Here is a 24126-nt window from a genome sequence, read left to right on the forward strand (position 1 = left end):
TCTTTTAAATGTGTGGGCTTTAATAGTTTATTCCCTGTTGACCTCATAAAAGGACATAGTAGTAGAAAAAATGTTTTTTAATATGCCTTCAGAGTTTGAAGGGGAAAGCGCCGTCCTACATACTGCAATTCAAAGAGGATGCTTTTGACTGCAGGACACTTTCCTGTTATTTTTGGGAAGCAGAAGTGACTAAATGTCAGAGGAATGCATTGCTTTGGCACAGAGGTCTGGTTCACATGTCACATTTTCCATCGCTAATGTTACGCTATAAGTATTTTCATTATGTTGAAAAGGTGTCCACCATATACCTTCCTTCTGCAAGCCTCTGCTCAAATATTTCCCCTTTTTTTTCACTCATTTGACGTGTTTGCAATGTAACGATATTCCAGACGTATGGCAATGTAAACTGTGCAAAGAAAATGCCTCTGAGTCAGTATAGGTCATTTCTAACTGTAATAATAAAGTAGGTGACATTAAAGGGGCAGATAGATTGTTTAAATTATACCCCCCGTTAAAAACAAAATATGCAGATTTTTTCGAGTTAAGTCTACTTACATGCTAAGGTTGCGAGAAAACGTAGAATATTTGTATTGTATTGTATTGTATTGTGATTTGTAAAGCGCGATTGCTGCCCAATGGGCGTCCAAGCGCTAAGGCATAAAAAACAGAACTGATGAGTGGTGGAGACGAGCTTAGGTGGATCTAGCAAACAAGATAGTTTTCAGCTGCTTTCGGAATGAGAGTAAGTTGGGATTGGACCTGATTTGTAGCGGGAGTGTGTTCCACAACTTTGCGGCGTTCAAGGAGAACATCCTTCCTCCGGTCCTGGCTCTCCGCACTCTTGGGACTACGGCTAGAAAGGCTTCCGTAGATCGGAGGTTTCTGTTAGGATGGTATTGAGTAACCAGTTTGTTGAGGATCCTTGGACCAGACCCCCAGAAAGCTCGATGGGCGATGCATAGTGCCTTAAATGCCACTCTCTGCTTTACTGGGAGCCAGTGTAGGGCGACCAGGGCGGGTTTTGCAGACTGCGTCCTCGGAATCTGCAGCAACGTGCGGGCTGCGCAGTTTTGGACGAGCTGCAGTTTTCGCATGGACAGCTCTGGGGCCCCCACATACAGAGCGTTATTTAAGTCCAGCCGGGACTGGATCAGGCCCTGAACTGCCACTTGTTTTGCTTCCATTGGGAGGAGGGGGAGGACCTTCCTTAGTGTTCTAAGTAAGCCACAACAGAAGGCGGAAAGTTTGCTTTAACAACTGGTGCTACAAATGCCATCATTTCCATTTTGTTTAATATACTTTGGCTTCAGGTAATATGCTGATTAACTGAACTCACCCTCATTTATATAGCGCTTCATCTCATGGGCGTCGAAACGCTGCACGATTTGCAATTTAAGAGCCAAGTAAACAGTTTTTAATACCATTACTTAAGTACCTGAATATTAGAAAGTGCAGACCAGCTTTATTTTATTTACAATTGCTGCAATCTGCATATGGTACACAAATTCATTTCGGCTACAGTGACTGAGGAAAATGGTGAGGCAGTAATGTGTAACAATGATTTATTTATTCAACCTGTTTTTAGTCATTCAGATGAGCTTTTGGGCATTCACCATGGGGCCAGTCTATTTCTTTTTCGCTTTATTAATGTCACTCATGAAATCAACCTTCATAGTGGAGCACTTGCTTGTTGTTTGCAAATTACCTTATTGCATATGCCTTTTTACAAACGATCCTGTGCTTTTTAATTTGTTTTTAAATCTAATCGATTTGGCTCAATAATTGTATCTTACTGTTCTTTTTAATGTGATGTATTCTTGTATGGTTTTATATAGCGAATAAAGAGCGAATTGATTTGTTGATCTCTGTCATATATGCCTATGGGGTTGGATGTTTATATGTATTGATGGTCATCCAAGAATGTCTTCTGCTTCTGAACGTCTCTTTGGGCCAGATGTAGGTCGCCAATTACCGGTCGGTAACAGCCGAATTCGACCGTTACCGACCGGTAATTGTTGATTGAAATGTAGGGGCCATTATTTTACAGAATCAGTAAATTTACAGAATCGGTAAATTTACCGATTCTGTAAAATACCGAATCGGTAAATTTACTGATTCTGTAAAATACCGAATCGGTAATTTTACCGATTCGGTAAATCAAGATGCAGGTGGCACTCCACAGAGTGCCACAGGCCCTTAAGAGTCGGTATTTTACCACCCAATCCTATTGGGTGGTAAAATACCGAATTCAGGTGTGCATGCACATCTGTGCATGCACACCTGTGCAATGTGACACACAGACATGCCCTTAGGGCATGTATGTGTGCCACATGGCACACAAGCCTGCACTTGGGGTGCTAGAGGGTGTCAAAGTGACACCCCCTGCACCCTTGCTGGATTCGGTATTTACCGAATCGGTAAATACCGAATCTTACAGATTTGGTAATTCAAAGTAAAAAATTACCTACATCTCCCTCCTTCTAATTTACCGATTCAAAATACCGAATCGGTAAAATTCGGTGTTTATGAGTCGGCAAATTAGATTTACCTACATCTGGCCCTTAGTCTTTAGCGAGCAAGATTAACCTGACCTGCTTGTTAAGAAGATATTTAAAGTTCTTATTTTAAGTTCTTGTCTGTGATGGGCAAATCTCATAACTGTTTGACAACGAGTGTCTGATGTTTCCTGACTTGTGGGCTAATCCCTTTTCTAGTAACCCAAACTCAACCCAAACTCAAAGCGCCGGGATACTCCGTGGAGTGGCCGTGCGCTATAGAAGTATAAAAATAACATAACATAACATAACCCTAATTTGGGTTCATGAGAGGACCCTTCTCAATTCAAAAAGGATGCAGAAAACTTTGCATTGTGAGACGAAAAAATGTGTCAGTTTATTCGGAAATGCTTCTGCCCCATAAGCCAAGGTTGGTATTAGCTTAGCTTTCATCACACTGATCAGCGGGCTGAGGGATGGATTTGTGGAATTTCTCAGCAGTTTCCTAAAAGTGAAAAAAAGTGAGGCAAGTTTTGGCTTCAGGGCATTCAGATGCAGACGATGGGAACCGCGATCCTGAAGCCAAAAGCCCAGATATTTATACATGCTAATCCTCTTAACCTGCATGCCACTTAGGTACCATGAGCTCTTTTTGTTGTGTTGTTTCTGCAGATGAGAATATTCGTTTGTTCCAGATTGACCAGCATTTCATTTTCCTTGCAGTATCCATCCAGGGAATCTAACAGTCTTTCGAGGCTAACTCCTGTTTGTTTCAACAAAACCACATTGTCTGGCTATTGAAAGGAGTAAACCACTTGGTGACCGAGGGCCCGATTCACAGAAGTAACTTAAGACAAAAGCCTAAACTTACTACCATTTTGGTATTCACAGAAGGCACTTACTCATTTCAGTATTCACAGAAGTTAGGAGTCCTAACTTTAGGACTCCTAAATGCCTTCTGTGAATTCTGAAAGTCTTAAAATCTGGATTTTTCTCAGTTTAGTAGTTGTAAAGTAGTAGAGTAAAGTTAGGACTCCTACCTTTAGGACTCCTAAATGCCTTCTGTGAATACCTAAAGTCGTAAAATGAGGATTTTTCTCAGTTTAGGAGTAGTAAAGTTAGGAGTCCTAACTTTTCTACTACTAAACCGAGGAAAATCCTAATTTTAAGACTTTCAGTATAGTTAGAAATATAGAGTAATTTGTACTGAATAGAACAGGACTATAACAACAAACATCCAATAAATAGAACTGGAGATATTCAATTGTAAAGGTTTTAGTAAAAATAGCATCAAAAGGTGTGAAGTGGCAACTGTGGATATCTTGTCGCGCCGAACCAGGGCAAAGTCAACAATTCCGGCCAACTGCGATGGAGCGTGGGCTAGTTATAAGGTCTTCCTAACTTAGTACCCATTTCTGTTTTGTGGAGCGTTGCAAAAATCTGCGCCATAGATGCGTTATGCAGCCGAAGTGATATGTCAGTTCCGATATGCAGCGAGGCCCCGCATTGTCAGCGAGGATCCCGTCAACTGGGCTTGCAATACGAAGTCCAGCGTTGAGGGTGCTGTGCGCATTCGGGGCAATGTGTTGTTTCCGAAGAGCTGTGAAGCTGTAATATGGAGTCTGGCATTGTTGTTGAGGCTGGTGTCGATGAGGAACGCAAGGTCCTGCACATAGGATGCCTCCCACAGTCAGGCAGATTCAGCACATCCAAAGGGCTGCAATGCTGTGTGGGTCTTTGCGATGAGTCCAGCCCACACAGTAGCGGAGATGTATCGATTCTGGTCAGGGTTGCATCACACAGCAGAGGAGATTAATTGGTTCCACTGAATCCACAGAGGCTAGCAAGCACCTTAAGCTGACTTAAAAGGTTCCAGGACTGGGGTGGCTCTACTTGGCAAGGTAGAATCCCAGATAGCAGAGTCCAGGTGCAAAGTTGTTGGAGCCTTCTGTCACTGAGGCTCAAGTCAGGAGCCCAACCAACTAGCCCTTGGAGTCACTCTGGGGATTCTGGGTTTAAGAGGTGTAGATCCAATCCTTTTTATGCTGGCAGGAGGGCAGTAGGCAGGTGGTCAGCAAAGCAGCAGCACAGCAAGGCAGTAGGTCAGCAGTGGGCAGTTCAGCAGAGTGGCAGTCTTTCATTGCACAGCAGTTCTTTTTCCTGTCAGAGAATCCACAGGTCAAGAGGTGTACTGAAGAGGTGGTGTCAGAGGTCCAGTATATAACCAGATGTGCCTTTGAAAAGAGGGAGAATCATCTAAAGGTTTCTTGTTGAAGTCCCCAGGTATCCTGCCTTCCATGTCCTTGCTCCAGACTAACTACAGGGGCTATGCAGCCCTTTAGGTGGAGGCAAGACACATCCTCTTCCTTACCATCCTGCCAGTGATATTCCATCCAGGCACAACTAAGCTCCCTCTTGTGTGGGTTACCAGGAGGAATATACAAAGCCTAGCTTTCAGCTGCACCCAGTCATATGACCAAAGACAGGCGACAGGCACTATATTGCTAAGGCAGATACATGCCTACTTTATGAATGTGGTCATTTCAAAATTGTAATTTAAGATCCAACTTCACCATAAGTTAGGATTTAAGTTAGGATTCCAGAGACACCAAACATGATCTGGTTATCTATTCCCTTTTACAAATTACCCTATAAAATGTAATAAGGCAACTCCAATATTATCCCATGGGAGATGTAGACCTCGCAGTAGTGAACAAAAACAAATGTAAGAGTTTTTCACTACCAGGACATGTAAAACATAAAGGCACATGTCCTTCTTTTTAAATCCATGGCACCCTACCCTCTGGGCAGTCCAGGGCCTGCCCTAGGGGTAATTTATAATAAAGAGATTTCAAAAGAAAAAGCAATGTATGGGTCTGGCAAAAGAAGTTAAATTGGCAGGTAAAAATGGCAGGTTATACTGCATGTGCAGGCTGCACTGGTGGCCTAAGACATTTTTAAAGAGCTACTTAAGCGGATGGCACAATCAGAGCTGCAGGCCCACCAGCATTTAATTCACAGGCCCTAAGTACATGTAGCACCACTTGACAGGATCAAATTAGTAAATAAAATATGCCAGTTGGGTATAAGCCAATGTTACCATATTTAAGAGGGAGCGCACAAGCACTTTAGCACTAGTTAGTGTGCTAAGGCTAGCGAAAATGCGATCAGCAAAAATGGAGGAGAAAGGCAATATGTTTGGGGGAAGACCACCCCAAGACTGACCGGTCTAACAAAATCCCACTCATTTTCTGACTTCAGCAGAAAACACACATGGAAATTCACTTAATACATTTTTGCTAATGTTCTCCCCTTCATCCAAAATCACAACCTGCTCTACATTTATTGGTTTTAAGATAATATGTAATTCTCCTTGATCAAGCCAACCTAAAACTGAAGGCCCTTTTTAGCAATGTACAACTCCTGAATGCTTTTCCTGTTCTTAAATCTGAAAATGAATGCTGTAAATCCTAGCAAATAATATTTTCTCCCCATATCTTTCAGGCAAAACATCAGGTACTTTAATTTTTCCCACACACATTTCCCTCCAAATGACTTCCTTAATTATTGCGTAAGACAAACCAGAATGAACATACACATCCAGTTAAGAACACCTCCTAAACTCATATTAGAATTGGTTTTTCTGTGGATCTAGGTACACTTAATACTTCATCAATACCACTTAAGGCAGACTTGGACTCGTCCTTACTTCTTTCTGACACAAAAAGTAAAAATTTGTCCAATTTAGACTTACTGCTCATTTCATTAAATTCATCCTCTGATTCCTCTAAACTGTCAACGAATTTCACCTGAACCTTCCTTTTCTTTCGATATACTTCAGCAAAATGCCCAATGGTACCACAATTGGAACATTTCTGTTTATTGCAGGACAACTCTTACTAAATTCCAAATGTGCTGTCACATCTGTACCTTCTTAATTCACTTTTGATGTTTTCTCTTTTAGTGTTACTAATTTTAATGTTCTTAACTGTCCTACTGTCTACTTTTCCTTTAATTGTTTCCATAACCATAAACTTCAGAATCTGTTTTTTTAGATTTTTTCAACACTGCCCTAGCAGACTGGCCCAATACTTCTGACTTTCTCACAGTAGACAATATGTTGTTTAGCTCTGAAACACCATTGGTACGTAACATTACGTCTATAGTAGACTCATTGGAATGCATACCCACTTGATCCCTAATTCATCCAGGACATTGCTAAAACAACAATCTAATGACAATTTTCACAATGCCACACCTTACTAACCAATTGCCTCCCCCTTCTTCTGTTTACGCTGAGGATACGTATATCTGGTTTTGCCAATACACACTTTAGGTAAAAAATAATTATCACAATCTTCAGAACGTTTTCAAACATGAACCCATCATCACCCTCCTTAGTCAGATTGGTACTTTAAAATGTTGTTGGTCCCACTGAGTGCAATCAAAGGGGCTGATTCACAAAAGTAAACTTAGACCAAAAGTCTAAGTTTAGACCTAAATTCTAAGTTTAGAGCAAATGTCTAACTTAGACCAAAAGTCTAACTTTACTATTTCTAAAGTTAGACTTTTGGTCCAAGTCAGACTTCAGGTCTAAACTTAGACTTCAGGTCTAAGTTTACTTTTGTGAATCAGGCCCAATGTATTTTCATCTGTTCTTTGGCATCTGTGTACAATTTTATGTACTCTTCAAATAATTCAGAAAATACTGTTTCTATTCTGCCAATCTCATACATGGTTCACTGCCTGCTGGCAGCCAAAAATTTTGAGGTGATCAAATAGGAAAGGTTTGTGAAGCCACGATTAAATTGGATTAGTTCAGTGTCCCAACTTCACCAATAAACCCACAGGACTAGTTCACGGTCCTTTCTTCCCCACTTAAATAATATCCAAATAATTAACATGCAAATGAATAAAAGTACAATTCACAGCAAGGCCAGATTAAACCAGTTGAGAACAGAAAGTAACTGACCAATAGACAAATTATCAAATTCACTATGCAATCCAGGTCTACAAATCAAAATTACATTGTACACACTACCCGATGAAGTCATGACATTTTAAGCTCAAATTATGTTCACAATGTGTTTAATGCCACACTCAAGGCATATTCAACTCCACTGGAAGCAGAATCCTGCAACAGTTATTACGATGTGATCCCTTTATAAGAACACCACAATATAGATAGCACTCTGGTAGGGTCATGTTTAGGATCTGTTATTGACAAGTACGCACATCTGCATCATAACAGTCTGGAGAAGGAGTTATGTCACTGGACACAAAGTAGTTCCTTTTCAATGATGGCCATAGGAGGCCACTAGTAGAGAGATCTTGATGAAATGCTCAAAGAGACAGCACCCAGACACAATCACTTGCTACAATGGAGGACACCAAATAAAGGGCTCAGACTACTCCAAAGCAGCTACGCTGGATGCAACTAAACATCAGAAATATCTTCCAGACAAGACCTCATCAAAAAGTAATGATTCAACTATTAGACCAGTCTGGGTCACAGGAACTCATGGCCAAATTTGTTGTGCTATTCATTATACTTTGAAAGAAATACAATCGTCTATCTCTGTATTGCGACTCAAATACCCAGTAGCTCCTACTTTCAATGCCAGCAACCAACTCCACTTAGCAATGTAAATAGAATATCCAACAAGAAGAGTTCTATGAGTTGGTATAATGTCCCTGAAAACATGATTAGATTTCGGACAGTTGGATGGAATATTATGTCTCTGAAAATATAGACTCCCCTCAGAGAGGTAAGGCAGGTTTCAATGGATTTGGAAGTACAGTTATGATCATGAGGATGTTTTTGCATATCTTAAGTTGAACTGACACATATGAGACTGTCTTGTTTATTGTATTGTATATCACCTGAAAATGCCTATAACACGTTCTATTAAAAAGCACAGAGTAAACTAAATAAAAATCACTGGAGGGAAAAATCTTATTTACTTCGATAAAAACAATGAAAACCATGTACATATATGACCAGAAAACTGCTCGCAACTTTAAGAGAAGGTAAACTACAACTGACAACCCACATACACATGCATAATAAATCATCAAAACTTGACAATTAATTGCAAATGGTTCCTGTAAGTTTGATGTTTCAGCCAGCGACAACTTAAGTTGAAAAATATTCCATGTGGCATGTACATCAATTCATCAGAATGCCAGGGATTCACAGAATTGAGATCATGCAACCTTTAACTCAAGATGACATCACTGTGTTGAATCTTTGAATCACCCTTAGCCTCACATTCTGTACTTGCCGATGACTGGCTAAGGAATAACAAGTAAATTAAAACTACAGAAAGTAAAGAGGGATCAGCAAGCTCTCAAAACGTTCTGCTGTTGTTGTGGTCTTTGTGATCATTAAGACTAAGGGGCCGATTCACAGAACTAACTTAAGACAAAATCCTAAACTTACTACTTTTGGTATTCACAGAAGGCCTTTAGTAGTAGTAAAGTTAAGATTTTGTCTTAAGTTTGAATTAAGACAAACTTAAGAAAAACTTAAGACCGACTTAAGACAACTTAAGGCCGACTTAAGACAGACTTAAGGCAGACTTAAGACAAACTTAAGACAAACTTTAAACAAAATCCTAAATAAAGTCTGTCTTAAGTCTGTCTTAGGCCTGTCTTAAGTCAAACGTAAGACAAAATCTTAACTTTACTACTACTAAATGCCTTCTTTGAATACCAAAAGTAGTACATTTAGGATTTTGTATTAAGTTAGTTCTGTGAATATGGCCCTAAGGGCCTGATTTAGATCTAGCCGGATGAGTTACAACGTCACAACGGTGACGGATATCCCATCCACCGAAATATAAATCCCATTGCATCTTATGGGATTTATATTTCGGCGGACGGGATATCTTTCACCATTGTGATGGAGTAACCCGTCTGTCAAGATCTAAACCAGGCCCTAAGAGTGTTAAGGAGATGTCAAAAGGAAACAAAAGTACAAACTGTGGGCAGCAATTTCTAGCCTTAGCTATCGCTATTTTCAATGCCTCATATGTCATTTGTGTGTCTATTGAGGTTTTTTGGTAAATAGAGAGTAGCATAAAGGGGCCAACCTGTGAACAAGTCACAACAGAATTTAGAAACCAAGCTGACATCATCAAACAAATCAACATTCTAAAAACCAGCTCATTGGTGTTTTTTAGTGAGGCGGGCTAGTCTAAGAAAACATTTCAAATGTGTAGTGTCTTGCAAAGTAAAAATGATGGAACACTTTTGGCTCCAGATGGACTCCATAGAATTGTGACATAAGTGTGAGAGTAGAATGCACTGAAGGCTGGTTTAGAATGTTGAGTTTGCAATTACATGCACATTAATAAAACGTGTCTTACTATACTCCGTGTGTGGAGTAGTTCTTTGAGCGTACCCAGGCTCGGGAGGACGCTACAATTGGCGATGAGGATGAGATAAGTATCTTGAAGCTCGGCAGTGTTCTCCCAGAGAGTTTGCTGTGGGTCAAGCAAACTGCTTGCATGCCAAGTGTATTGCAGTCGAAGTGCGGAACCAACACTTAACACATGCTGTGTCAAAGCACAATTCCAGCCACCGTAATGAAGTTAAAAACTACAAAAACATTGCAAAGAAATCTTTCTATCAATGACCAAGAACATGCTGGTCAGATCATACGTAAAGGTATTGTGCTGCTGTGCAATGTACAGTCATATGTAATTTGGAGCATGAAAGCTAAAAGCAGATAGAACCAGGTTTTCAAAGAGCAGTTATTGACAATCTCAAACTGTAAGATAACATTACAATTAGAAAGTGGTGAGAAAGAGCATACAAAGAGACGCCTAAGAAGAAACTTGAGTAAAGTGAGCCAGTCGGCCTCAGAGCCAGGTGCCACAGCGCAGGCAGAGCACAGGGGTTGTGCTTAGCAGGCTGATGACTATCCAAAGTGACTGAAACATCTTTCGAACTGTGGAAGGCTGAGAGAATGGAGACGGAGACTGTTTTTCCAAAGGTCATCAAGGATGATCCAGGGGCCAGCACATCACAAGACCTTCGAGATGGTTTACACAAACAGGTTCAAGGGATCTGGAGAGAGCTCCACCCTCAATATCAACCACTCCCAGAAATGGCTGCAATACTGCTGCTTTCCTGAAACCACCACCACCATTTGATACCGCCAGAAAGCAAAATATTGGTGACAGATGGACTGCTTGGATAGAGGCATTTTATGATTTCATTGATGCACTTGAAGAGACTAATAAAAAGATTCTCAAGTATCTCAAATATTTGCTGGTGATTGTGTAAAAGAAGGCAAACACTAATAGATGATGGACAGAGCGTTGAAACTTTTCAGACACTCGCCCCCAGTCACAGATCTGGGTTGAACCCATCATCGTTCTTTAGCTAACTTCACCACCTCAGTTCAGACCCAGCTATATGCAAATCTGTCTTGACCCTGTGCCTCATGGGAACAGTCAAACCCGAACTGCCAAGCCAGGTATCCCCTGAACCGGAAACAAGCATCCTGGGACCGGTTTCGGGATAACCCCCTCATCCGCCAGGCTAGCTTGAATCCAGTGGAAAAGTGAGCAAGAGACCCACGTTTGGGCATACCCTGTCAAATTAGGGCGAACAAAGTAAACACAAGGAGATGATGGACAGAGCGTTGAAACTGGTGGTGTAAAAGTCATAAAGAGAATGCTGCAAACTGATGACGAAATCCCATATCACCAGATTAAAGAAGTGTTGAATTTCAAGTTTAATCCGATGCCAATTTTTTGTTTTTGTTATATATAGTGCGAACTTGGCCCAAATGTATCAGGTATCAGATTGCTTTACATGAGCACCAGTTGGGTTACCCAAGGACATAATAATTGTTTTTATTAGGCATGGTGTTGATTATGAAAGATATATTTTCAACCAAGAAAGTCAGAAAGTTGGTGAAACCACCAATGAAGTTGTGGAGAGACTCAATACAGTCATCAAACATTGCAAGTTCAATTAATTTAAAAAAGCTATGCACCTGAGAGTTATTGATGGATGCTTGTCAGATTAATTCAGATGATGAATGCTGAGAGAAACTCTTAGTATGGAGTGAGTGTTTATGGCTACCAGAGCCGAAGAGTGTGCTGATAGACAAGCTGCTGACATGGAGGCTGACAGTGCTCAGAACAAATCCGTCATCAGTGTGAAAAGTAAGCCAAAACAAAACACTGAAGGACACAAAGTGATGTCTGATCATAAAAAGTAGTGTTTTTTTTTTTTTTTGTTTTTTTTTATTATTGGCAAATTCAAAACATAAAACATAAATATACAGGATAAGCAACATGGAATGATGTGGTATACATGGATTACGAGGTACATACACAGATATCTATAAATAAAGTTCTACCACAGGGAAAGAAATAACAATTAAGAGAAAGAATACTGAAAAGAAACAGAAAATGGAATCAGAATCAATCAGAGGCCCGTTATCTGGTTTCCCCTTTCTTCATTATACCACCTGGTAATATGTTCCCATATCTGTGCTCCTATTGCTCTCATTTTCCTACCTCTTGTGGCGTATATTGAGATTTCTTGTTTATAAATAGCTATAAAACGGCTAAGCCACATATTAAAGGTAGGAGGCTCTGTATCTTTCCACCTAGCTGCTAGAATTATCCGTAACACGGCGTATCCCAGAAAAAGTACCGCCTGTTCTTCTCTATTGTGTTTCAAAGAGTCATCATGACCCAATAGGAGCAATGTTATAGAATCATGTATTCGGTGCCCAAAAATTTGGTTCCAAAATTCCAACATCATAGTTTTGATTGTAACCAATGTAGGGCATTCAGCAAACATGTGTAGGAGATTTGCGAGTGGTTGTTTGCATCTGGGACAGTTATCATCAATCCTAAGCCCCCATGCAAACAATTTAGCTGGCGTATAATATAAATTATAAATGATTCTATAATATTGAGCCTTTAAGTTAGAGGCTATAAAATATCTTGTTGAGAGGGCTAATGAGAGATCTAGATCTACATTTGGATTAGCTAATTTTAAGGCCCAAGATTGTTCCGTGCGCTCTAAATCATCAGGGGTGTTAGCCAAAAGTAACTGATATAGGACGCCAATTCTGGTAGATTTTTTCCCTATAATGTCAAATAATGGGATATTATCTGGTAGAATTTTTGGTTTGGTATTATAGATACTAGCTGATATTTGATAAAATTTTAAAAAACCGTTCGCGGGGACATTATATCTCGCTTGAAAGAGCTCAAAAGAAAGTGGGAGATTATTACCAAAAAAATCTCCGATTGTTTTAATACCTAGGAGCTCCCACCTCTGGGATCTACTATCATTAGAGATATTAGGAAAAATTTTACATTGCCATAAAGGTGTATATTTTGTATATGTAGGAAGCCCTAGATGTTTGCCAATAGCTTTCCAGACTAAACGAGCATCTAAAACAGTCTTTAATTTAATTTTTTTGTAATAAGATGTTTCAACCTGCCTTAGAAAAAGTCCCTTATGTTTTTTGCCTAGACTGAGCTCATATATCGATGGTATATATGGAATTATAAAGGTTGGGCCTCCTGGTTTAGCGGTCAAAAGAGGATCCATATGTTGCAATAATGATGCCCAAAAATATAATCTTAAATTTGGTAAGGCTAAGCCGCCTCTACTTTGAGGGAGTGCTAGAAGGGGGAGGGCCCGCCTTATTTTTCCATAGCTCCACATAAACTTTGCTATGAGGGAGTCTATAGTCTTTATAGAGTGCTCCGCAGGTAACAGGGGGATTGCTCTGAATAAATATAGAACACGCGGGAATACGTTCATTTTAACGTAGTTGGCCCTACCTATAATAGAGAGGTGTAGACTGTCTACCCTTCTTAGATCGCTTTTAATTTTATCAATAAGGGGAGAATAATTAATATCGCTAATGTTACTTATCTCTGCCGAAAGTACTACACCTAAATAAGTGGCCTGTTTAACCCTGAGAGTGCTTTTGTATTGGGTGTTACTAGTGGCTAATACCATAGTCTTATCTCTATTCAAAGAGTACCCTGAGTACTTCCCAAAAGCTTGGGTAATTGTCTCAATTTCATAGACTGCTTCAGACGGTTTAGTGGTTATTACGGCAATGTCATCCGCATATGCCATAACTTTGGTGGAAAAGGACCCTGTAAGTACTGGTTGTATGGATGTTGAAATTAGTAATTTTTGAATAAGGGGATCTATATAGAGTGCAAATAAAACCGGAGAGCATGGGCAACCCTGCCTTGTACCTCTCTGAATCGTAATGACCTCCGACTCATTTCCTGCTATACAGATTTTTGCCGTGGGGTTGGAATAAATGGCTTTAATGGCATTGATAAAAGTATTTCCAAAATTTTTGCTTTCCAGGATGTTCCAGAGAAACTGCCATGATACTCGATCAAATGCCTTTTCGGCATCGAGGAAGATCATCGACATCTCGCCCCCCGTGGCGCCCATGATGTCAAGTAGGGTTATGGCTCTACGAGTATGGTCTGTAGTGCCTTTACCGGGTATAAAGCCGTGTTGCCACGGGGATACAAGCCGTTCGATCACCCCGCTCAGACGATTTGCAAATATTTTAGCGTATAGCTTTGAGTCGGAGTTGATCAAGGATATAGGCCTATATGAGGAAGGCAGATGGGATGGTTTACCCTTCTTATGGAAAATTATTATATTTGTTTGTTTCCAAGACTCAGGGGGAATTGTGTGGTATTGGACTCCAAGAAACAAATCAAACAGAAAGGGAGTTATCTGATTACCAAGGATTTTATATAAATCCAATGGAATTTTATCCGGTCCAGCCGCCTTACCATTGGCCATCTCGGCTAATGCGATCTCCACCTCAGTGAACGTAATCTCTCTGTCCAGGTAAATCTTATTTTCTTCATCGATATTTTTATGATTAATCTGGTCTGGGAGCCAATTATTTAGAAATGTTGTAATTTCATTGTCAGGATGTGAGATATCACTACTATAGAGTTTTTGATAATACTTTTGAAATACTTTAACAATGTCTTTGGGGGTAGTATACTCATTTCCCTCAAATTCTATCTTTTTAATATTACTCAGTGATTGCTTTTGTCGTGTGCGTAGTGCTAACTGCTTCCCCACATTTTCCCCTGATTCGTACAGTCTATCCTTATTGGCCTGATAGGTTTCCGCGGCTTTTTGAATTAACGAACTATTAATCTCATTTTTTAAGATCATTATTTTATTTAAGATTTTCCCAGGATCTAAGGTAGGATCAACTTGCCCTCTACGAGACAGATTTAGCTGGGAGGCATGATGGGCCTCAAGATTGGACAACTCCTGCATCATTTCCATATTGGATTGTTTTTCTAGCTTTCGCTTATTAGCAACAAATGAAATGGTCTCTCCTCTCAATGCTGCTTTAAAACAGTCCCATACTATAATACGGGGTGCACTAAACTGGTTACACTCAAAAAAGGACTGGGTCCATGATTTAATATACGCTATGTATTCCGGATTAACCAGTAACCTCCTATCAAAAGTCCACTGTGTTATTGGTTTAACTAAATTAACCGTATCGAAGGTAAAGGTCAGTGCATTGTGGTCAGATAAGGTTTTCGGGGATTTAATTATTTCTATAATATCCTTCTGATTTATACTTGACATAATATAGTCGATTCTAACATATTTGTTGTGGGGGAAAGAGAAATATGTATAGCCATCCACATTTGGCCCCCGGAGTAGGCCCCAGACGTCAACCAGGTTGTGACTTTTCCTCATCTGATCCAATGCTGTATATACCTTTGGTTTGCACCCTTTATAATTTTGAGATAGAAAGTTCCCAGAAGACAACCCTATGTCGATGTTGAAATCTCCACAAAAGACCAGGGAACCTGACCAAGAGGCCAATTCAATTTCGAGCTCCCGAAAAACAGCAGGGTCATCTAAATTTGGACCATAGATTGCACAGATAGTGATATCCAGCTGAAGCTGAATTATGACCCATCTGCCATGTTTATCAGCTGATTTACGAATTGGGGGGCCTATTATAGGTTTAGCGAAGATGGCTACCCCTCTAATTTTAGATGTTTGGGATGTAGGATGTAGTGTTTTAGATGTGGATTTTTGTTTCCACACAAAGGTAAATGTCCCACTCTTCGACAGATAGGTGATGTACAGTAAAAATAACATAAAAGGCTAAACCTACCACATAACCCCAATACCATTACCAAATAACCAGTCAGTTGGCAGTGAAAAAGGGTCAATCGTTTATTAAGCAAAATACTCTATAGAGGAGCCTCTCCAACCCTCACCCATCAGGTGCGCGGAGAAGACTGCTGGCTTACAGTCAAAACCAAACATATATATTTTCAGTTCAACACATGAAGTCACCATAAATGGAAAAACACCACTCCGCCCTTGGGCCCCAAGTAAGGACCATACATTGCCCACATGATTGGTTCAAAGCTTTACTATTTATTACTGGGAAGGTCAGGAGGGGTGACTCCCTTTTGTCCTGGTGCCCGGGAGTGTAGGCACGGCGCCTGCAGGAATGCGCTTATCGCACCCAAAGCCAGATGCAACCTTGAGTCCCAGGACAGAGGGAAAACAGTTTACCTTCAGCTGCTCTCTGTAAGTCAAATGAACTGGGACTTGAAAACTACTGGAGAATAACACGTGATCACAGCTTGTGTTCTAACACGGAGGAGAGAATATGGCGTCTGTATGGTTCTCGGCCTGCTCTATTAGTATGAAACATAGCGCTAAGAATAAACCTTTCCTACAGGCTAAAGCATATATGGAATATGTTGTGTACATATTAAGCAGAGTGGATATATAGCTACATCAGGCTAACACAATATATATGTCCGATGCTCCACGTCAATGCAAAATCAATTTTTTATCCCTCAGAACTGCCCTATTAGCAGGATGTAGCTAACTAAAATTATTCAGTCTTCAAATATCCCTTCATCAATCTGCATTGTATCCTTTATTTCTTGCTGAACTAATTGGGCTTTTACCGCCGCCGGGGAAGGACCAGCCACAGAGGAGGTGAGTTTAGTAGCACAGTAAGAGCAACATGCGGGCCCACATTGTATGCAAAGGCAACAGGTGAATATGATACCAGCTATACCTGCCAACACCATCAGAATCTTCCATCCCCAAGTCGACAAACAGACCCCAGAACCAACCAGAGAGAGACCAGGTACCAGTTTCCGCATGCACTTCAGACGCCAGTCGATGTAACTTTTAAATGGACAAATGAACAGAGGGGGCGGAGTCAGGGATATATACGCAGCATGAACTGTCAATCAAACGGCATGCTCCTCCTCGATCAGCCAAGATAACATCTAAAACCATTCGATTCTGAAGCAAAACGAGTGTTGTTGCTTAAATCTCTACAGTTAAATTGGTTAACATGCCTGCAGTAGTGTTAATCACCCTTTCAACTACTCTGGACAAACGCCGTACTTCCTTACTAGTAATTATAGGTCCCCAAATAGGAAGAACTCCCTTTACAATATCGAGGAAATGCTGTTCAGGGGTATCTGTTTGGTCTACGTCAGTGGTATCTCTCTTCTATTCCTGGTAAGTGGCAGGCTTTGTTTATCTAAACGATGATCCTTGTGATAATTAGAAGGGGCTATATAAACTGGAGGGTACAAGAAAGACAGGTAACAACGGCCGGTCCATCACTTTAACCACAGACGAAATATACATTAGGGGGAGTCAACAATGGTGGACTACTAAAGATACATAACCAATAGGTATAATTGCATCAACTTTCCCCTACCGAGATAAACCCTGCTCCCTGAACACAAAATGCAGAGGTACTATTTAATATAGGTACTGGAATGTCCCTATCATCTTTAACATTTCTCTCTTTGAATTATTGAAAATACTGGGTGAGGTTGAACTCTACAAAATCCAAAATTGTATTCTTTAACCAGGTGATGTTTTCATGTGTAGAATACATATTCATACACGCATTCGGATCTAAGGATCCCTCCCCATCATTAGCCTTTGGGTCAAATCCTTGGTGTATTTCTATATATGCTAGAATCATCTCATAATCCTTCTTCGAATATCTTTGAGTATCCACTGTATAATGCATATACATCATAGAGAGTAATTTAAACCAAGCTTCACAACTTCCTAAATAAGACAGTGGTAAAGATATAAACAAATCGTGCTTGTGCATAACAGAGGGCAGAAGGCCACAGACCCAACAATTTGTAGTATTGGTAGCACTGTGTGTTTGATGAAGCATTTCAACAAATACATTTTTCGTGTAAGTCTGACGGTGCCTTTCCTTATGTGGGGCCAAGGTATAAAATACATGTTCCGGAAGCGGGGCAATGGTTCCTAAGACAGTATGCATAGGGTGGCGAAATTCTAAATATATAAACACTCCCATCAATATTATTAACAAGGTCACTATAATGACCACAAATGCGACTTTAACACGTTGGGTCCAACTAGAAAAGACAGGCATATTTACAGGGAGATGACGTCGTGCAAGAGGACGCTCCTCTTCAGGGACAAAACGAGCAAAATGGTACATGCTAGCTCAAAGTCCAAAAATAAACTCGGGCAATGCAGTCCAACCTGCCAGAGGGTGCTTCTTTCCTGTGTCAGTCTAGAGCCTCACAGGCAGGCTCCTATTGTTCATCACAAATAAAACCAAACAACTTCTCACATTGGAGTTATGTTCTCAGACAACCCTTGAAGAAAACACAACCTGGGCCCTTTTAAACTGAAAAATTCAGTCTTTCTTTCTGAACAGAGCAAGCAAATGTTCAAGGTTCTCAGCGCGTTCAGTCCAGTGTCTTGCTCAGTACCCCAGAAGCGTATCTAAGAAACCCTAGTACTCAAGTCTCTCCCTATCTCCTACCATCTTCACCTGGGGTACTGTGTCGTTTTCTGGGCCGCAGATTGTATCGAACATGGCCAGGCGTTTCCTGATCAGTGAACAAGCCAGATGGTGGTGAATCCGTCGCAACAGGGGTACTACGAGCCGCTCAATCTCACTTGTGCAGATGACAAAACTCCTTCCGAGCCCGATGCTCCATCTCCTTGCCCTTCTCCGACCTCCTGGGCATCAGAAAAAGGAGCAAAGCGAGGGGCTCGTTCACTTTCCTGGCTCAAAACTCCTTCCTGGTTTTGCTGATCATGAGGAAGCCGGAGAGGCATTTTCTTTACGTGCGAAACATGGATCCAATGTCTCTTGCCGCTCACCTTAACCGCTGTCTGCGTGGCCAGTAGAATCTGAAAGGGCTTCGAGCAACGAGGGTCCAGACTGGATTTCCGCTGATAGTTGTGGACCAGAACCCACTGTCCTGGTTCCAAACGATGTCCGGGACCCTCCGGCAGGGGCTGCAAAACTGCTGAAACCTGTTGATGAATAGAACGAAGATCTTTAGTCAGGGCATACAGATAATTTGTCATCATAGGGTATTCAATATCACCAAACATTCTGGGTCTCGGGACGCCCCAAACATTGGCAGGGCACCCAAAGATCACCTCATAGGGAGATAATCCAGAAGAGAATGTTGGGTAACTCGTATTGACATCAGTGCTAGTGGTAAGGCATCTGGCCACCTCAACCCAGTACTTTCATGAATCTTGGCCAGTTTAAGTTTCAGTATCCTGTTATACTTCTCAACCAATCCTGCAGATTGAGGGTGTCGAGCCGCAGGGAATTTCAGCTTAATTTCTAACCCATTACAAACATGACTGATGAGATCTGCATTAAAGTGCCCCCGTTATCACTCCAGATCACCCTAGGCAATCCATAGCATGGGAAGTACTCCTTTATCAGAGCCCTTTCTGTTGCCAGAGCAGTGTTTTCTTTGGTCGGGTAAGCCTCCACCCATTTACTGAAGGCACACACCACGCCCAGGACATACTTTCGATTAGTCGCACGCCTCTGCTGGATATAATCCATTTGGAGCACCTCAATAGGCAAAGATGGTGGTGCAAAATTTCCACTCAAAACAGGTTCCCTCCCTCCAGGATTATGTCATAAACAAACCATGCGATATTGCATCAAATGAGCAGCAGTTCTTGGGATATTAGGATTCTTCCACACAGGGTGTAGAAGTTTACAAATACCCTTTGCCCCAATATGTGCTGAGCTGTGTGCCATGGTCACTACGGCATTAACTAATGCATTGGGCAAAAACCATTGCTGTTTCTCAGATAAATCAATCTAACAATCATTTGCATCTAATTTCCCCACTTCGTTCTCCCAATAAGACAGTTCAGCGGGGGTAGCTTCTTTCTGTATTTCTCGGACACTCTCCATTGTATTGTCAAACATGTCCATCTCCACCACCCACCTAGCAGAAGTAGTCACGAACATTGAGGTCATTTTGGTATTTGCAGTTTCTTTAGCAATCTGATCAACAAAAGCATTACCTTCACCTACTGTATCCACCACTGTCTTATGTGCACAGCATTTAACTACGGCACCATTTCTGATAACGTCAATGCTGTCAGTAATCGTAAAATCAAAGGGCCATGTTGTATTCTCTGACCATGGGAAGTGAGAAATACCCTTTCCGCCCACAGTCGGCCAAAGCTATGAGCCACGCCGAAGGCGTATTGGCTGTCTGTGTAAATATTTACTCTCAATTCTTCACTTAACTCACAGGCCCCAAGCAATGCCACTAACTCCGCTGCCTGTGCCGATTGATAGGGTACTCGAGCACCCTCAACTACAGTGTGAAGAGTAGTTATCGCATATGCAGCAGTTGTCGTGCCATCTGGTCATTTGAAACAAGAGCATTCAGCATACAATTCCCCTTGAGGGTCAGATAGAGGAATGTCTGTGAGATCTACCCATCCCTTCGTCTCTTCCTCCGTCCGAAATATACAATCATGTACATCATTGTTTTTCTCATCAGAAGGAAGGGGTAGTTACGTGGTTGGATTCAGAGTGGCACAACATTTAATCGGAATATGGGGAGCAAACAAAGTCAATTCGTAGCCTGTAAGACGCGTACTCGTAAGGTGCTGGGTCTTCGTTTTGTTCACTAATGTATCCACAGCCTGCGGTACCATCACTGTAAGGTCAGTAGTCAGAACTAGCCCTTCCGACTGTCAAATGGCCACTGCAACCACAGCAGTAGCCCTTAAACAGCTAGGAAGTGCTCTGGCGACGTTATCCAACACCGCTGAGAACTAGGCACAAGGTCTCTACTTACCACCAAATCCTTGTGTCAAGACAGAAAGCGAGCAACCGTCCACCTCGTGTACATAAAGCAGAAAAGGTTTTCGGTAATCAGGAGTACCCAAGACGTGTGCAGAGCAAAGTGCAGATTTCAAAGAATCTAAAGCTTTCTGACACTCATCAGTCCAGGGCAGAGGTTCATGCACATCTTTAATAGTTAAGTACAGGAGAGGTTTAGTTAGAAGAAAAACATTAGGAATCCACTGGCAGCAGTAAGAAGTTATACCAAGAAATGCAAAAACATCATGCTGAGTATGAGGTACAGACATGTTATAAATGGTAGTCACACGCTCAGGGGTTAGTCTCCTCCCCTCTTTTGACAGTAGATGACCAAGGTAGGTCACTTCCTGACGAAAATATTGAAATTTGGAAAGAGATACTTTATTACCATTGGCCGCCAAATGAGACAATAATTTAACTGTGGCTACTTTACATCCTTCTTCAGTGTCAGAAGCCACCAACAGATCGTCAACAAATTGCAAGAGCACATTACCAGGAGGCAAGGTCAAATCATCCAATAATGCTTTCAAAGCCTGACTATAAATACTAGGACTCTCAGTGTACCCCTGGGGAGCGCGACAAAACCGGAAGCTGCGACCATATATGGAGAAGCCGAAAATATGAAGGCTATCAGGGTGAATCGGAATGCTAAAGAAATCATTCCTTAAATCAATAACGGAAAAATATTTAGCAGTGGGAGGAATCATCGTGAGGATAGTAGTGATGCCAGTAACCACAGGGTATTGAGGCACCACTATCTTGTAAATTTCTCGCAGGTCAATTACAAAGCGGTAAGTATCAACATGGTCAGAATCGCTCCCGACAGGGGCCTTTTTCAAAATCTGTAAAATGGGACTGTTGCATATATTGGAAGCCGTTTCCTTCACCACACCTTTTTCGATCAAATCTTGTATGATGGACAGCAGAGCTTTCTCGCCTGCCAGAGAAATCTTGTATTGAGGTATCTGCGATAAACGAGCATTTTGTTTCAAAGTAATAGAAACGGGTGGAATCCTTAACAATCCTACATCTGTGTCTCCTGTGGGCCACAGTGTCGCTGGGATAGCAGCAAACTCAGGAGGGAGGGGTTCATTTTTAGCGAAGCACTGCAAAGTATGTTTACCAGGAGATTGTATGGTCAGATAAACACCATCAGGGGAACAATGAATCTGTGCATGCAATTTCTTCAACAGATCCAATCCTAATAGATTCTCCCCACAATGCTAAGTCAACAGAAACTATTCATCGCACCCGTATCAACTACAAGTTTTTCAGATGTCCCCATCAACCGCCCTTGCACATAAGGACCTTGCTGATCAACGGGTACTGACACCTGGCCCCCACTCTGTCCTTGGCTGTCCTATGTGCCCCAGAAGCTTTTTGGTAGGTTACTGTTGAATCGCCTCCAGGACTGGGCGGAGGAAACCAACGCCCTTAGTCCATACCAGGCGGGCTTCGGGAAGGGAGTCTCCACAGTGGACCAGGTTTTTCGTTTGAACATCATCTACTGGAGGACGGCGATATTCGAGGGCGGCAGCTTGTACACCATATTTGTGGACTTGCGTGCCGCCTTCGACCTGGTGCCTAGAGGGAAACTCTGGAGTGTTCTGGCCGAGATGGGGGTCCCCCCGGGCATTCTGGCAATTTTACAGAGACTGCATCAAAACAACTATGCCCGGGTTAGGTGCGGGAAGCTTGGGGAATTAACGGACAGATTCCCCGTTGACAGAGGGGTGAGGCAGGGTTGTGTATTGGCACCGACCCTGTTCTGCCTCTTTGTCAACGGGGTAATCGCCCATCTCAATGGCATTGAATACACTGATGCTCCCAAACTGAACGGCAGCAGGGTACCTGCAATTATGTTTGCAGATGATACCCTGCTGCTGTCCAAAACCCCCATGGGGATACAGAGGATCCTTGATTCTTTTGTGGTTTTCTGTACGGAAAGGGAGTTAGAGATCAATGCTATAAAAACCAAGTTCATGGTCTTGAACCCAACCCAAAGATCACGCCCGAACCCCTTGCTGGGAACATCACGCCTAGAGAGAGTCTCCACCTTTGAATATCTGGGTGTAACGTTGAATGAAACTATGTCCTGGGGAACACATCAGACTAGGGCTAACCTCAAATTAGTGCAGACCACAGGTGGCATCGTACGGATGATGAAAAGTTCCACATATCGACCACTGGGGCCGGTTATCCAGATCTACAAGGCACAGGCTAGGGGTGCCATCATATGTGGGGCTGAATTGTGGGGCCATACACCTGCCCACAATTTGTCTATAACTGAGAACAAATTTATAAGACAGATAGCTGCACTCCCGTCTAGCACACCGCTCCTCCCTTTGAGGATGGACTTGGGCCTGAGACCCATAGCAGACGAATTGGGCTTCAGACTCATAGCCTTCTGGCGAAGGTTATGGAGCAGTGAGGAACTTTTTTTCCTACAGGGCAGAACTGAGGGAGTTTCTAACCCACCCCAAAGCCTTACAGATTCCCTGGATAAAATATATAAAAAAGTCCTGTGTGAAAAAGGGGTTCCCAGATCTATGGTCCGATCCAGCTAATGCGTCACCTAGGATCCCACAAAGAGTCTTGGCCAAGGTTTATCACGAGCAGAAACTGGCTATGGTTTTAGACTGCCAGTGCGAGGGGTCATTAACATCTGTATTTATACAAAGCAAGGATTTCTACAGGCTGGAGAGGGTCCTGGATGGGATGACTCCTGTGCTGACCAGGAAGCTATTTCTCCAATGGAGATATGGCACACTGCCTCTGCGGTCATACATCAGCTCCTGGTCAACACCGCCCTCTACCAAGCAATGCCCGGCATGTACCTGTGCTGAGGAAAGCGACCTACATGTGGTCTTGTTTTGTCCAACTTACAAGGCCGCTAGGAAATATTGGCTTTTACCCCTTATTAGAAATTTTGGTTGTAGGGAATACCTCCCGATGTATAGAATTTTAAAAACTGATGTCTCGGGACCAACGGTGTTTGCACTAGCCAAATTCCTTACAAATGTCTGGCATACTCGCACCCGTATTTTAAAGTCGCAGTTGACCACTTAACTACAAGAATATGAATTTTAATGTATGGCCTTTTATCTGCTTTCACTTAAGAAGTACTCATTTTTTATGGTGTAAAGGTTTTATATTGTATTATATGTGTTTTACTGCATATCTTTGATGGTTTTATATTGTATTAAATGTGTTTTACTGCATATCTTTGATGGTCAAATTGGCCGAAATAAAGATTGAAATTGTAATTGTAAGCATACCCTTTGGTCCCATCAATCACACAGTCTTCATTATAGTACTGCCTACCTCTCGTATTATCAAAATAATTATTTTCAGATTCACTGTGCGTTGTCTCCTCTCTACGCATATCACTCCGATCCACACCACCTCGACCTCTTCCTC

The sequence above is a fragment of the Lissotriton vulgaris genome, chromosome 9 (assembly GCF_964263255.1).
Source record: "Lissotriton vulgaris chromosome 9, aLisVul1.2, whole genome shotgun sequence".
Lineage (NCBI taxonomy): Eukaryota > Metazoa > Chordata > Amphibia > Caudata > Salamandridae > Lissotriton > Lissotriton vulgaris.